The 14,939-nt window shown below is 39.3% G+C and overlaps 1 pseudogene across 1 annotated transcript; it reads right to left on the reverse strand.

The window, feature by feature from the left end:
* Nucleotides 1-1,423: 1,423 nt before the first annotated feature.
* Nucleotides 1,424-4,865, reverse strand: LOC143845582 (indole-3-pyruvate monooxygenase YUCCA2-like; annotated as a pseudogene). The gene is made up of 4 exons (XR_013234479.1): nt 3,791-4,865; nt 2,778-3,026; nt 2,561-2,683; nt 1,424-1,767 (listed from the first exon to the last, which is right to left on the reverse strand). The product of XR_013234479.1 is annotated as an indole-3-pyruvate monooxygenase YUCCA2-like (transcript).
* Nucleotides 4,866-14,939: the final 10,074 nt, after the last annotated feature.

Below are 14,939 nucleotides of genomic sequence, written 5' to 3' on the forward strand. Positions count from 1 at the left end.
TAATAAATATAAATAAAACTCCACAAATAGAAGGATAAAAAGCAATCCCTAAAAAATAACATCGAGATGAAGATACATGCCAAAACGATGAGTGCTAAATAGTGAGAAACCGATTTTTTTTTAAAATTTCAGTTTTCTTTTTAAACTGAGATGCATGCGTTTGTAAAGTTGCTATGAAACTTCTATATTAAAGGATGGTAAACGGCTTTGATGAGATTAATTGCGTACTTTCCAAAATTTTCGAATTTGATTAGGGTAACTGAAATCTTAATGAGAGATTAATGGCTATAATAAAGGAAAAATCGATTTTTAAAGCTGTTACTTTTGAAAAGGAATCTATATATAAGTTTTGAGATGGAAAATGACACGTTAAAAAGAAAGCCAATCGGCTGTAATAAATCATGGTATACCAAAAGTTTATTGAAACTTGCCCAGAATTGCACTCGGTTGCAATAAATAATGGTATACCACCTTATAAGAATTACTGATTTAGAGTACTAATTTAAAATGGAAGGCAAACGCAAAATAGTAGTAAAATTAGTAGTGTAAATCTGTTATCCTCAAAACTGATTTAGAATGTAATAGCATATTAATAGCGTATTTTAAGATTTAAAAAAGAAAAAAATTGCCACGTTGGAAAATTTTGTGCCACATAGATTCGAAGGAGGAAGGGGAGGGCTGCCACCTCAGCAGTGAACGGTGAACCACCCTTCCTCTTTATTATATATAGAAGATGTATGTATACACATTTAGTTGCAAATTTATCACCCTCTATTGAAACGCACCCACAAAAAGTGACGTCCGATTATACCAGCTAGTATGGAGATGTGGTCCGTCCTACCGAACACTCTACAAGGCTGTCATCCATATGGGCTCATAAAGACCTCTGTTTTTCTTTCTTTTGCCCCTTCCCTATTTGGGTTTTCTACACATGCATAGTACACACAGATGTCACCCCAAATAACTTCGACCCACTTAATGTATCTAATTCTTCAATTCAATTTTTATCTCAATTGAGATTTGAAAACAAAAAAGCTTATAATAACAAAAGAAAACCCGTTAGATTTGAAGCACTCCTCTCAAATCCAATCCAAAATATGCTAACATGGCCACCACATTCTATAACTCTTTTCTAAACACGTGCAGTCATCCCTAATTAGAAAATTGGAAATTTACAAACCATAATTACCAAGTTCACTCAACCCCCAAACGGGACTTATTTGGCTAACAAATTATCATGGTTAGGCTTTTCGTCTGTTAATTTCACTAGGAATTGAACTGGTCACGAGCCTGGTAACTATGGTACAAGCTGTACACTCAGTGAGACTGTTAAGGTCCCCCTCTTTCATTCTCATCACCTTCACAAGGCCCACATCCTGCATCATTGAGGAACAGGACAGACAGGCCCACCACTTTTTTTCACTCAAAAGCAAAATCACATACCTCATATATTTAAATCGCCACCTTCCTTCTCTAATCATTCTTCTCCAATGTTTTAATCTCTCTCTCTCTACATGCGTCGAATTAAAGTATGGGGGATTGTATGCGTCAGTCATGACGACGTTTGTGAGCGAGAGAAGGCCATGAATTTCGCGCCTCGGCTTTCCAACATCGCTCTATGTCTTGTGAAATCCTCCTAGCATCCATGGATGCCCCTAATAAACCACGCTTGGTGAACCCCACGGCATAAAGACCACATTCCCCTTTCCACCCGTTGGGGAAAGGTTTCCTTGGCAATCCATCTACCTCTGAGAAGAATTCCCTCTCCTAACAATAACGATCAAACAACTCTCATCAGCGAACTTGAAATGCATTAATTACCAAAAGCAAGATTAATTAGCACCCATAACCCGAATGAGTAAGATCAAACTTCACAAAGAAAATACCAGAAGTTTAGAAAGAGAAAGCGATTCAACTACAAAAGATATGACAATGAATCCTTCCTACACTTGCCCAGTTTGTTTTGGATTTTCAGAACCGATTGTGAACACAAAACTGATTATTAGACTCAAAATTACGTTTACACCCTGTTCATTTTAGATTATGATCAATTACCAATTGCTAGATCAAAACCCGTTCGATCGTTTTAGATAGAAGCCCTGTTTGTTTTGGGTCTTTAGAATCGATTGTGAGACCAACAATGAATGTTGGACTCAAAATTATTTTGATTCGAGCTCACAATCGATTATCAAAATTGAAAACAAACAGGGCCTCTACCTACTATGGCCTTGTTTGCTTAAGATTATGACAACCGATTATGAGTGCGAAAACAATTATTGGACTCAAATTTTGAAGTGATTTTGAGTCCAATAATCGGTTTGGCACACAATCGGCTCGTAATCTTAAACCAACAACTCCTAAACTTTTTTCCTTGCAAACTGAAATAATTCAATTTAGCACCGATTGTGAGTGTGAAACCTGTCATTATACTCAAATTTTGAAGTGATTTTGAGTTCAATAATCGGTTTGGCACACAATCGGTTTTCATAATCTTAAACAAACAACTCCTAAACTTTTTTCCTAGCAAACTGAAATAATTCAATTAAGCAATATGGCTCACCTTCAACCAAGAGGGTACATTACTTCTGTAACCAGTTGCTAGGATCACTGCATCAAAGTTCTCTATCCTCCCATTTACAAACTCAGCTCCTCCCTCTGTTAGCCTCTTTATAGCGGGCAATACCTGACATATTGAACAAGCGCTTTTCGTTAGTTCAAATGACAAAAGGGGACAGATCAAATGATATAACAAGAGAAGAGATGATTCTATGACAGACTTTAATCTCTCTGGCCCGGATCTTTGCGAGGGTTCCTACATCCAAAACAGGTGTCTTTCCAGTGAGGTTCTTGAGCTCAAGTGGGCCCAGCCGAGGCCGGTCAAGCCCTAGCTGAGCCGTGTCACCAAGCATCAACCACGAAATGAGTAGTAGCAATCGATCCACCATTCTAATAGGGAACCACTTGAGCAACCACATGGACAGCCCAAAAGTAGATCTCCCAAGCATCTCTCGAGGCAAAACGTGCACCTACAATCAGGAAAAAGTAAAGGAGTATGATAATGATGCCCACTCCCTTCTTCTATCCAATGATGTAATGGGAATAGCCACATCCATGTTCTTCCCCAAGTGTGAGCTATCGTTTCCTGTTATATATATTTATAATTTGGACGAGTTCATATAAAAAGTTCTTTAATCATCTTACCAAGAAAAGAAGGAAAAGAAAGAAAAACTTCGCGTGCCGACCAAGCCCAAGAAAGTAATGGAACAGAGGAGGAAAATAGCAGCTGACGGTGCTGAAACTAACTTCTTGCAGTTAAAACCGTCGCAAAAAGAAGGGTCGAAATAAGAACTGTCAAAGTACACTGAGTAAATCCGTATCAAATTTAAGTAGAAACCCAGTTTTTTTGTTTATGCCCATGATCTTATTATAGACAGAAAAAACTGTATTGTTGGAATCCAGAGACCAAAAAAATCCTGGTTGGTTTTTGTACATATTTCTGTGAGGAAGAGAGAGTATGACATATCGTATTTCTTCTTTTTTTATTTTCTTCTACATATTTCTGGGATTTTTCCACTGCGAAATCCTTGCTGGGTTTTATTCATATTTTGGAACAATTTTGTTCGAATGGCTCATATTTTGGAAACATTAGAAGAGGGAAAAAAATATGTTTTCTTCAGATAATATGGAATTTGTGATTGAACATATATAACCATATGGAGAGAGAGAGAGAGAGAGAGAGAGAGAGAGAGAGAGAGAGAGAGAGAGAGAGAGAGAGAGAGATGGTTTATACCTTGTCTCTAACAACAACGGATGGACGAGCATTGTGATTGCAAAGATCAAGGCAAACTTCCATGCCGGAATTTCCACATCCAACCACCAAAACCTCCTTCCCATGGAAGGCGTCTCCACACTTATACAAGCTTGTGTGAACAACAGGCCCAATAAAATCACCAAAACCATCAATCTCTGGCCTCACCTCCTCAGCATTCTCCCCAGTCGCCACAATTAACCATCGACAAACACACTCCTTTTCCTCATTCTTCACTCCCATCGTTTTTACCGTCCAGAGCCGTAGCGTCCGATCATACTCGGCACTCTCTACCGATTCATTGAAGGTCGGTTCTATCTCAAAGTGCTTTGCATATTCCTCTAGGTAAGCAATTAACTCCTCCTTTGTTGGGTACATTGGGAAGGATTGAGGGAAGGGCATGAGTGGTAGCTCACAGAATTGCTTAGGAAGATGGAGTCGAAGGCGATCGTAAGTCTTGAGTTGCCACAGCGAGGCTATGCAATTGGCCCTTTCAAGGATCATGCTTGGGACACCTCTTTCTTTTAGGCACGCTGCAGCCGCTAGGCCAGAAGGTCCTGCACCAACAATTAGAGGGCCGGGCACATACATACACCTCACTGTTTTCAACATCCGTTTACCCAAAGGATCATGAATGCTTTTGCCTTCAATTTCTTTCAGAGAGTCCATGAACGGAAGAGAAGATATTGAGATGAGTGTAACTTAATTTCTACCTGATTTCAGTCATAAAAATCAAAAGAAGGTAAGCTAAGCTAGTCGTTCTTGGAGCTGATGGTAGTCATGAAATAGAACCTAACGGCTAACGCATGAAAGATTCTAAGCCCAGTTTTATAGGAAGGAGATTATGGAGAGTTTTGAGTCTCTCTTATCTAAATAGGATTAGGCTGAAAATATGTGGCTCCTGATTTGGTGGGGAGGATTAAGGAGCCTTATCCAAATTGGAGAACGGGTTTCTTTCTCTCTATCTCTTTGTTTCTCCAGGTGAGGAGGGAGCGGAGAGAAAGAGAGAATGGTAAAGGAGGCAGAGAGAAACGGGGAGAGATTGTGAAGAAATGGGATTTGTATTCCTTTTGCCAAGGGCCCTTGCCAATTCAATTCAATATATATATATATATATGGAGGTAGTAAGTGGAAATGCTAGTGGGGCATATCTATATAGTTATTAATAACAAGTAGTATCAAACAGCTCCAGAGAGAGAGAGAGAGAGAGAGAGAGGTTCTGCTCTAATTTGGATTTCAAGAGAGATATAACTGTGACATGTTTTGCTAATGCTTTTCAGAGATTTTGGTCATATTGTTTTCCCACGTGAGTTTTGGATTTTAGAGAGGGTATGGAGATTTGATTTGGTAAGTTGGATTTAAATGGAGAGTCAAAACCCTCACAACATATGGCTTTTATTATTTCGAAATGATAGAGAGAGAGAGAGACCTTCAATGGTTTAGATATCTTGTATTTGTTTATAAATTATTGAACCTTATGGCTAGCTATACGGGAACTATATAATATTCTTTTTTGGTAGGGCATTTAATGATAAAATAAGATACATTGATCGGTCCCAACATAACATCCAATATTGCCCTATTTTTTTTCTTCCGACCATCCATTTCTATTCAACTTCTCAGAAACATTTCGACTAGTGCATTTCCCAATATTTTTCCATTATATGTAAAGAAAATTGTATATTCGCCCCCTTTTCCTACTTAGGAAAGACCCCTAGCCTAAATCAATATTCGGAAATACAACAGAGGTTAGGGGTGTCAATGGATAAACATTGGATCGGATCACCTGTGTCTTAGTCCTGATCCATTCAAGGATCGGATTCAAAGTGTTACTCTGATCCTAATTCCCATGTCTAGGTCATGATCCATTTCAAATAAGACCGTTCATCGCAGTATCCTACTAGCTCCTACTTACATTTTACAAAATTAAAAGAGGGTGAGGAAGGGCGAGTGTCAGCGTGAGTAGTAGCTACGAGAGTTAGCGGCAGTGGTGGCAACACAATGGGCTGGGGACTTAAGGTCAATGGTAGAGAAGAGAAGAGGGTGACTCAAGACTGGTGTGATAGGGGTGTCAAAGGATCGAGATAGTCTGATGGACTATCCGAGTCCGAAGTTAAATGGACAGGACCACTTCTAGGAACCATGGGCATATTTTGGATCCTGATCATAGGATCCGAAAAAATTACCGATCAGATCCAAACAACTAATAAATGCCTGCGAGACCATCCGAAATCCGATATTATTATATTATTTTACAAAAATACCATTCACTTTTATAACATTAAGTATTATTTCAAAGGTATTTTAGTAAAAATAAGCCATATTTATTTTTCGAGCGATTTTTATTTTCACTATTTTGTCATTCATCTATCTCAAGTCCCGAGTCAGCCTCTTCTTTTCCTTCTCTAACCATTGACTTTTGTCTCTAATCTGCTGCGTCATCTCTGCTGAAACTTGCCCTTACCCTCGCCCTCTTTTCAGAATTTTAACTGTGTACAACGTAAGTATGACATACTAGGACGGTCCGAAAGTATGACATACTAGGACGGTCCGATTTGAAATGGATCGTGACTGAGACATGGGAAGTAGGATCTGAAGAACACTCCGATTCCGATCCGTCTGATAAGGGATTTGAATGGATCGTGACGGAGAAGTAGATGGATCCCATCCAATGGGGATCCGTTGACACCGCTATTGAGAGATGAACGAAACAAATGCTAAAAGTAGAAATTGTTCAAAAAATGCATGACTTATTTTTACTAAAATACCCCTGAAAAAATAACTAAAAGTTATAAAAGATTGGAGGGTATTTTCATAAAATATTATACTAAATCGGATTTAGGACTGTCTCATCGGCTTTTCTTAGTTGTTTGGATCCGAACGGTAATAGTTTGGGATCTTACCATAGTGTCACGAATTAAGTCCATTGATCCTTATAATGTGTCCTGATCCTTTCCGTTAAAATTTGGATTCGGATTGTCGATCGGACATCTGGTTCCATTGACACCCCTACGCGAGGTGGCTGACCCTAGTAAGAAGAGGAGGCTAATATATCACTTCCCTATATAATGGTTCATATGAAAATTTATATGTTGGGTGGCTGTTCATGGGTTTGCCAAGAAAATCTTGTCCACAGGCTGATTCTAACCCTCCAATTTGTGAAGGTATAAATTGGACGACACATCCTTCACGGATCGAAGGGTTAAGGTCATCCTATGGAGAAGAATTTTCGAACACATCCTAGCTATGTCACGGCCCAACAAATGAATGGTTTAGATCACACAAGCAATTCGGGCCCACTGTAATTTTGGGCAACCCGTGCATGCACGACCTGTCTGCCATATAGAATCTCTTTAAAAGCATAAGAAAAACAAAGAAACCAATACAGCTTCATCCGAGCAGATGGAGAAGACTATGGACAGTGTTGATAAAATCCGCGGGGCAAATCCGATCCGATCATGCACAAATTAAACAGAAAAGTGAAATAAACTAGCAAGCCACAAGATGAATACCAATATTTTACGTGGTTCGGAAAAGCCTACTCTGCGGGCAAGAAATATGATCTCCATATTAGAAGGGTCGTATAACCCAAGGGCAAAATTGCTATGCACAGCGGAATCTAATCGCATAGTATAGTAATTATTTTTCAATTTCGCCCTTAGCCCAGGATTTCTAGGAACAAGATTATATTTTGGTGATAAAATAAAAAGATAAAATCATACCTTTAAAGAAGTTACCACGAAGAAAATCTTATGCTTGATCTACTCCCCGAATCGTCACGAGCGAACTCTTCTTCGCGAATGCCGCAAGTTGATCCGATGGGATCCGTTGATTTTGCACAACAAATAATACAACATTTGTTCTACTTTTTGTAAACTGCTCCAAATCAGTTCTTTGGATGGGCAATCCAATAGTAGAGGATGGAGCTTTAAAGGTGATTAACTAGAAGTAATGGAGATGGAGAAAGAGAGAGAGGCTTTTCACTTATGAGAGAGTGAAATTCCAAGGGTGGTCCCTAGTACGGCAACTATGAGGAGTGAGAATTAATTAGGTTTCTAACAAGTTTTAATCTTTTGAAAACTCAAACCTAAATTGGAAATTAGATCAAAATGAAATTCAAGCACAAAAGTTAAATCTAGAGGTGCAATGCAAAGTAAAGAGCTAGAGTTCAAGAGAGAGTGCACCCGAGATTTAAAGTGGTTCGGTCCTCAAAACGCGAGGCCTACTCCACTCCACCAACAAAGACCCGTTGATGGCTTCACTAAGAGATCTTCTTAACTTCGGCGAAGATCGGTGCCGATTACAAATTCCGATCACCTTTAACCTTGGTGGCAATCCTCACCACGGAGAGTGGGCTACGCTTCTCCGAACACTCGCCCGAATACAATTTATTGAATAAGAAAGAAAGAACAAAAATCCCTCACAAGGGTTTACAACTTTGCAGAAGATGTACAAATATAGCCTATAGATCCGAATCCTAATCTTAGATGATGAGAAGCATAAACAAGTTTGATTCACTCTAAGGATGTTCAAGTAGGTTTTTAGAGTGTTAGGATTGATGATTGTAATGTTTGGAATGCCCATATATATAGGAAAACCAAAATATGACCATTCAATGGCATTGTGGTAATTCCAGCAAAATTCCCAACGGCCATTTTTCCGACCGTTGTAGTGTTCTCAGAGTTCCGAGAAAAAATCTCGGAGTTCCGGGAATTCAAACATAAGATGAAAAAATGTCACTGGACCATTTCTCGGAGTTCCGAGAAAAACTCTCGGAGTTCCGAGAAGCCTATGTCTGAGCAGATTTTCATTTCTGTTTTTGGGCTTCCAACTTAACACCAAGATGGGATTGCTATGAGGGTTCCAAGGTGTTGGAACTCCACAAATACAATCACTTATATTTTTAGGGTGTGTGTTTATTTACTTAATTATGCCTTTCAAATCTAAAACTAAGATTGGATCTTAATACAATCTAATATAACTTGATCTTCAATGGATTCTTCAAGTCTTCATTTGTCTTGGATTTTGATGTCTTTGGCCTTCATGAAGTGGTCCAATGAGTGCTTCTTGGCCTCAATCTAAGCAATGTTGTCTTAGCACCAATGTGATCTACAACTTAGACAATCAAACACATTAGTGATCATAAATCACTTGTGTATTGGAATCATCAAAATAAGATGGGAATGCCAAGGTGGAAACCATTGGGCTTACAGAGAGTTTCCAAAAATAATACTTCTCCCCAAAAACAAACATCCAACTCTTTAAATAAATTTAGAGTTTTTGTTTGTTTTGCCTTTTTTAAAACCTATAATATCTCACTTAGATATTATCCAACAAAAGTTGCAAGTTTTTAAAACTTGTAAAAACTTAAAACCCCCAATGTTTTTAACGATTTTGGCATGCCCAATATAAGCGTGTAGCTTTTTCCTATAAAATTCGTTTACAAATAAAACTCCTAAAATATCTCCTATAAGATCTCCCATCTTTATCTCCAAGGAAAGAAGTTTCCTCTTACAACTAGTATTCCTTTTTATTTTGTTTTTTATAATAATATCTTTTCTATCTAACCCTTAATAGTTGGACAAAATTCCAAATTTTAAGGGCACTTTGAGTAACAATCTCCCACTTGCCCTGAACATGGAATTTTGTCCAATAGGGTTAAATTCAAATACTTGTTTAATTCTTCTAATTAACTAAACGATTCCCATCCAATGGGAATAAAGCTCCATCTAAACATTATATAGCATCTTTAATACCCTTTTAGTTAACACTTAACCAATTTGGTATCCCAATCTATCCCATAGTGTATATACACTATGATATCGTTTCCCTTTGCATCAAATCTAACAAAACAAGTTCGTTTGTGCAATCAAATAAATGTGGGACCATATCTAATAGGTACACTTGGTCATTTGAGTTGTGAGTGGGATCGTTGCAGGGATCCAATGGTCAATCCTGCAGAACCCAATGAAGAGTCCCACTGTGATCCTTTTCCTTAGTTCGAAAACCACAATCGCATTGAGTCTGTGGCCTCCATCGAGACGTAACCCTGAAGATGCCTGTCAAATCATCTTACCCTTAATCACATCCAATATGTGCAAGTCCTTTCTCCGTTCTCCATCTACCGAGTTGAGTCCTACGGGGGGGTGGACATACACTACCCCCTGGCCCACTCATGGTATACCTTTCAGTCAAGCAGCTTAGGCCCGCAAATGCATTTACTAAAACCATTCAAAATATTTTCATAAAAACATTTGATAAAACATCTATCAAATCCACCTGGCCTGATATTTTATAGGCTTACTGCTCTGACCATAACTGTAGATGGTACCCTCATGTATATAAGGCGGAGAATTCCTTGTCGGGTATCACTATTAGTCTCATAGGTTTGTCAACGATTCCAGTACCACCTTCAAATGATTCCTAAGAGAACCATTGTAAGATGGAACAAGATAATGGGACCGGCCTACAGACCAATAAGATCCCTCAAGTCAAAGGACATGTAAAGGGTCATGTCTGGTGGAATAGCCTTACTATCTCCTATCCACAGGCTATTCTAATGACATCCAGTTCAGAGCACCATCTCAATCGTCGCTCTCACTCTTCTTGCTTAGGGTCCACTACCCAAGTGACTGAGATAAGTCACCTCACGACACGTGCATGTCAGCAAGACCGGTGCTGGTTGTGTACAGGGGGAGATGTCCAATCCCCACCTCAACCAGGAACTTTTAAGGTTTGTAAAGAACCGGAATTCTATATCTCCCTAGGATCTGTGAATCCTTGAGCATGGTATTCCTACTTTGCTACCTAAGGACTAATATATGTAAAACAAGCACATCTCACATACTAACAAAATAACACCCAAAGATGTCATGAAATAATTCTTTATTAATAAAAATGCAAGGTACAATGGAATTTAAAGTAATCTCCCACTGACTTTAGATCCATTCTTTATCTAAGACCCATTCCCACTACATACTTGTCAAACACATTTTGACTAAGGGACTTTGTGAAAAGGTCTGCCACGTTATCTGTTGAAGCCACCTTCGCTATGGAAACATCTCCTCTGTCTATGATCTCCCGTATCACATGATACTTCCGAAGGACATGCTTAGAATTTTGATGAGACCTTGGTTCCTTAGCTTGAGCAATAGCCCCGCTGTTATCACAATACAGCGTAATTGGTCTCTCAACAGAGGGAACGACGCCAAGGTCATCCGAAAACTTCTGTAGCCATACTGCCTCTTTTGCCGCTTCACTAGCAACGATATCTTCTGCTTCAGTGGTAAAATCTGCTGAGGTGTCTTCTTTACAACTCCTCCAAGATATCACTCCACTAGCCAAAGTAAAAACAAAGCCTAAAGAAAACTTCATGTCATCAACGTCAGACTGAAAGTCCGCGTCGGTAAAGCCAAAAACGACTAACTCGTCTGCCACATAAACCAAACAATAATGTTTGGTTCTCCTAAGGTATTGGAAAATATGTTTAACCGCCATCCAAAGCTCAGGACCTGGGTCTGACTAATATTTGCTAACCACACTTACAAAATGACAGATATTTGTCCTTGTACATAACATGGCGTACATAAGACTTCCCACAGCCAAAGCATAGGGAATTTTATTCATCATTTGCTTGTCCTCAGATGTCGTTGGAGACATCTTCTTGGATAGCTTGATTCCATGCCTAAAAGGGATTAATCCCTTCTTGGAATCTGCATATTAAACCTTGCCAATATCTTATCTACGTAAGCCTCCTGTGATAGCCCAAGTTTCCTACCTTTTCGGTCCCTAAAAAATTTAAGTCATAATATATAAGAAGCTTCACCCAGATCTTTCATTGCAAATGTACTAGAAAGCCATAACTTTGTGTTAGACAACATTCCTACATCATCCACGTATAAACCAAAAAGGTTACGGCACTCCCATTGACCTTCTTATATAGACAAGCCTCATCAACATTTTGAGAGAAGCCAAACTCTTTGACCGCTTGATCAAAACGATGACTCCAACTACGAGATGCTTGCTTTAATCCATAAATGGATCTCTGCAATTTGCACACTTTTTTATTATCCTCTCCAGCAACCTCAAAACCCTCTGGCTGGACCATATAAATATCTTCCTGAATGTTTCCATTCAAGAAGGTGGTTTTGACGTCCATCTGCCAGATTTCATAATCATAATGTGCAGCGATAGCTAACAAAATCCCGATGGACTTTAACATAGCTACAGACGAGAAGGTTTCCTCATAATCAATTCCAGCCTTTTGAGTATAGCCCTTTGCCACAAGCCGTGCCTTGTAGGTCTCTACCTTTTCATCAGGGCCTTTCTTCCTCTAGAAGATCCATTTGCATCCAATGGGCTTAATACCCTCTGGTGGATCGACTAGAGTCCAGACCTTGTTGGAATACATAGAGTCCATTTCATATTTCATAGCATCTAACCATTTGCTCGCATTGATGTCTAACATCGCCTCTCTATAGTTAAAGGGATCTGTTCCTTCCATGTTTGGATTAATTTTCTCACCCAGATAGAGATATCTACGGGGTCTTCTGATCTCTCTAATACTATGTCGAAGTGTCGGAGTAAGCTCATTAGTTCTTGCTTAGTTTTCTCATATCTCTCTATTGGATTATCATATTGCTCTTCCAAGGCAATCCTCTCCATCTCACCTGCATCTTGGATGAACTCTTTTTCCAAGAATGCGGCATTCCGGCCTACAACACAAATTTGTTCTCCAGGGTTATAAAACCAATAACCCTTTGTTTCCTTAGGATATCCAATAAAGAGACACATTTCGGTTCGAGTCTTTAACTTGTCAGCACTTATCTTTTTAACATGGACAGGACAACCCCATATCCTCATGTGATTCAATAAGGGTTTTCTACCCGTCCATAACTGATATGGAGTCATTAGTACCGACTTAGTTGAGACTCGATTAAGGATATAGAGCGCTGTTTCTAAGGCATACCCCCAAAGAAATAGCAGTGCCTTGGCAATACTCATCATGGATCGAACCATGTCTAATAAAGTTTGATTCCTTCTTTCTTACACACCATTCAACTCGGGTGTGGCAGGTGAAGTCCATTGAGACGTTATTCCATGTTCTTTCAAGTAGTCCTTAACCCATCCGAGAGATACTCTCCTCCCCTATCAGAGCGAGGAGTCTTGATTTTCTTATTTAACTGGTTTTCTACTTCATTCTTGAACTCCTTGAACTTTTCAAGGGTCTCAGACTTACGTCGCATTAGATTCAGATATCCGTACCTTGAATGGTCATCCGTGAAAGTCACAAAGTAGATAAACCCTCCTCTCGCAGGATGAGAAAGGGGTCCACAAACATCCGTATGTATTATCTCCAACACACTTTTGCTTCTTCCACTCTTGCCTTTTAAAGGAATTTTGGTCATTTTGCCCTGTAGACGTGATTCACAAGTTGGAAAGGGTTCCACTTGAATAGAATCCAATGGACCATCTTTCACTAACCTCGTGATCTGCTCTATGCCAATATGACCTAATCGAAGATGCCGAAGTTGAGTTGGAATTGCTGTGTCTCTTGCCCTTTTGAGGTTCAGAACATCAACGCTTGGAACACTCTCAATGTTACTCACATTCTCTTTGGCGTTACAAACCATCTAGTAATGCACCTTCCACAATAATAGAATTTTCCTTTTTAATAAAAACTGAACTTTTACTAAAATCTACTAAATATCCATCTGAAATAAGTTTAGAAACAGAAATCAAATTTCTTCTTATAGAAGGCAAATAAAGACAATCTTTTAATAGTAAGTATCCCCTAGAAAATACCAAATAGTAATCACCCACAGCCTGAAGTGCAACAATTGCATCAGTTCCAACCTGTAGGTTGTGTTCGCCATCAGTCAGCCTTCTGCTTATCCTTAGCCCCTGCAAAACATTGCAGATGAGTGAGGTCGCACCAGTATCTACACAACAGGAAAAAGCAGGACTAATCATATTGGTTTCAGCAACAAAAAACTTGCTACATACCTTGAGAAGGCTTGTCGCCCTCCTTGCTAGCTAAGTAGCTCCTGCAGTTCCGCTTCTAATGTCCAGGTTTGCCACAATGGAAGCATGCAGTTGCTTTTGGTTGACTTTTTCTTGAAAGTTTTCTTATTCTTAACCACTGGAGCCTTTTCCTTGGAGGCTTGGCCTTTTCCGCTTCTTTTTCCTTTACCTTTCGGTATGGAGACTGAAGGTACATTATCTTCAGCTATGAAGACACTCTTCTTTTTTACCTTCTTCAGATCTTCAGTTGACTGGAGTTGGTTTAACAGCTCAGTCAATGTCATTGTTAACTTGTTCATATGATAGGTCATCACAAACTCGTTGAATGACCTTGGTAGGGAAGGAAGAACAATGTCTATCTGCGTTTCTGCATCCATGATGGCCCCCAAGATGTCGAGTTCATTAAGAAAACCCATCATCTTTAACATATGGTCCCTGACCGGGGTTCTCTCTACCATCTCAGTGGATACCAGGCCCTTTATCGCAATCAGCTTGGCTGTGCGATTCTTCTCTCCAAATAATTCTTTTAGATTACGCATTATTTCTATGGCTGTAGCCATTCCAACATATTGCTGTTGCAGCACATTGGACATGGAGCCAAGGATATAACACTTAGCCATTTCATTATCGTCAGTCCATTTCATTATCATCAGTCCATTTCTGCCTCCTGTCCCTTTCAGCCTGTGGGGCATCAACAGTCTTTTCAGGTTCAGTAGTGGTAAGAACCCAGTAAACTTTTGCAGCTGTTAAAACCAGCCTCAAATTTCTTTTTCAGTCAATGTAATTAGGGCCGGTTAACTTATTATCTTCTAGGATTCTAGCTAGTGGGTTGAAGGAAGCCATTGATCTACATTCAATGAAAAAGAGAGACACACATTAGCAAGACTACCAAATTTAAGTTCATTAATTTCATGACAAATTTCCATCGGATCTGGGTTTTCGATCTACGATGGTACCACCCATTGTACGTCTCATTCACGGGTCCCCCAACCCCGTGAATCAAGAAAAATCAGTGATCTCTCCAATGGGTATCTGAAACTAATCCAAATCTTTGAATAAGTGGATTCTTGAAATTCCACTTAGCAACCCAAGAGGGGGTGAATTGGGT

The sequence above is a fragment of the Tasmannia lanceolata genome, unplaced genomic scaffold (assembly GCF_043159265.1).
Source record: "Tasmannia lanceolata isolate RefF3 unplaced genomic scaffold, GAP_Taslan_0.1 ptg000015l, whole genome shotgun sequence".
In the NCBI taxonomy this organism is placed as follows: Eukaryota; Viridiplantae; Streptophyta; class Magnoliopsida; order Canellales; family Winteraceae; genus Tasmannia; species Tasmannia lanceolata.